At 37.5% G+C, this 2,257-nt stretch overlaps 1 non-coding gene across 1 annotated transcript; it reads left to right on the plus strand.

Annotated features, from left to right (window-relative positions):
- The first annotated feature begins 1,387 nt into the window (after positions 1–1,387).
- On the plus strand, positions 1,388–1,494 carry LOC112209406 (U6 spliceosomal RNA). Its single transcript, XR_002944134.1, has one exon. It is a non-coding gene; the product is annotated as a U6 spliceosomal RNA (small nuclear RNA).
- The last annotated feature ends 763 nt before the right edge of the window (positions 1,495–2,257 follow it).

Raw genomic sequence — 2,257 nt, forward strand, 5'->3', positions numbered from 1 at the left:
CTTCTCTGAAAATTATCATGGAGTCAGGGTCTCATAAAAATGGTCCCTTTGTATATCCAGGTGAGGACTCTCATGTGGTTCCCAAGAAAGAGAAGTGTTCATATTAAATATGATTTCATACTCTCGGTTACATATCCCCTTTTCACTCCATGCCTAAGGCACCCAGATATGAATTTCTGCTTGCATTTACAGCAAATCAAGATAAAAATACTTCACTGTTCAGATATTTTAGCTGTCTGTACCCAGTTAAGGCACCCATCTAAATGAGGCACTTAATATAGATATGTGTGACCTTGAACAAATGACATCTATGTTGAGTTTCAATATTGCTCAAAAAGTGAATATGTTGCAGTGGAAGGGAAAAACGTAGTAAGATTAGTAAAAGCAAAATGAGTAAAGTTTAAAATTTTAGGAAAAAAAGTATAAGTTGATGACATCTTTGAATAAACAAAATAAGACAGAGAAGATGTGTTCATGTTCTTGTGACCACAAGAAAAAGCATAACCAACAGCACTATTAGGATTCAACCAACAAAACCTGAGGAGGTCCCAGTGAGAGAGAACTCTGGTCCCTACTCCCAATCCCCTGGGCAAAAGGACTTCCTAGGCATGCTAATTGCACCATTATAAGACAAGTCAAATACAAACGAAATAAACAGTAATTTGGGTCATAGCAACATCTGGACTAGCAAACTCCTTCTCAGAGACAAATCAGGGGAGGAGTATTGGAGAGTCTGGGAAACAAAGAATGAGATCACGGTATAAAAGATAAACTGGGTTTGAGGGCTCAGGCATTTCTCAAGTCCTGAAGACATACCTGTTATACCATGCTCTGAATTCGGTCATGGTCAAGGTAAATAATTAACCTAATGCAATAGGCCTCCTCTTACCTGAATGATAACACTTTGCAATGCGCATGTCTTTTGACCCAGAGAATGCATTTTTAGGGCTCTATCCTACAGAAATATTTGCACATGGACACTTGCCATAAACAAATATTTCCAGTGCAACATTATTTATAATAATCAAATTGGAGTAACTTAAGTATCCAAGAACAAGGGAATATTAAATAAATTATGGTATGTTTATATTAGGAGCAAAGTGGAACGAAGCCTCCAGAATTCGCCTGCTTGGGTTCATAGCTCAGTTCCACTGCTTACTAGCTGTGTGACCTTGGTCAAATTGCTTAGCTTCTCAGTGATTCTGTTTACCTCAAATGTAAAAAGAAGATGATAAGATTTTCTTCTTTGTAGAGTTTTGCTGTGAAAATTAAATGAGGTACCACTCTTAAAGAGCCAGAACACTGCCTGACATAACAGGTACACAATTCATGTTAGCATGGTTGCTATTTTGAACCTACTATCATGTAGCATTTAAAAAGACTAGGGGTGCTCGCTTTGGCAGCACATATATTAAAACGGAAACAATACAGAGAAGACTAGCATGGTCCCTGCACAAGGATGACATGCAAATTCATGAAGCATTCCATATTTTTACAAGGGAAGTGAAGGACCTCTTCAAGGAAAACTACAAACCACTGCTCAAGGAAATCAGAGAGGACACAAACAAATGGAAAAATATTCCATGCACGTGGATAGAATCAATATCATGAAAATGGCCATACTGCCCAACGTAATTTATAGATTCAATGCTATCCCCATCAAGCTACCATTGACTTTCTTCACAGAATTGGAAGAAACTATTTTAAATTTCATATGGAACCAAAAAAACAGCCTGCATAGCCAAGACAATCCTAAGCAAAAAGAACAAAGCTGAAGGCATTACACTACCTGACTTCAAACTATACTAAGAGGCTACAGTAACCAAAAGAGCATGGTACTAGTACAAAAACAGACACATAGTCCAATGGAACAGAATAGATAACTCAGAAATAAGACTGCACATGTACAACCATCTGATCTTCGACAAACCTGACAAAAACAAGCAATGGGGAAAGGATTCCCTATTTAATAAATGGTGCCGGGAGAACTGGCTAGCCATATGCAGAAAACTGAAACTGGACCCCTTCCTTACACCTTATACAAAAATTAACTCAAGATGGATTAAAGACTTGAATGTAAAATCCAAAACTATAAAAACCGTAGAAGAAAATCTAGTCAATACCATTCAGGACATAGGCATGGGCAAGGATTTCATGATGAAAACACCAAAAGCAATTGCAACAAAAGGAAAAATTGACAAATGGGATCTAATTAAACTAAAGAGCTTCTGCACAGCAAAAGAAACTATCATCAGGG

Source organism: Pan troglodytes, chromosome 4, assembly GCF_028858775.2.
Source record: "Pan troglodytes isolate AG18354 chromosome 4, NHGRI_mPanTro3-v2.0_pri, whole genome shotgun sequence".
NCBI lineage: Eukaryota > Metazoa > Chordata > Mammalia > Primates > Hominidae > Pan > Pan troglodytes.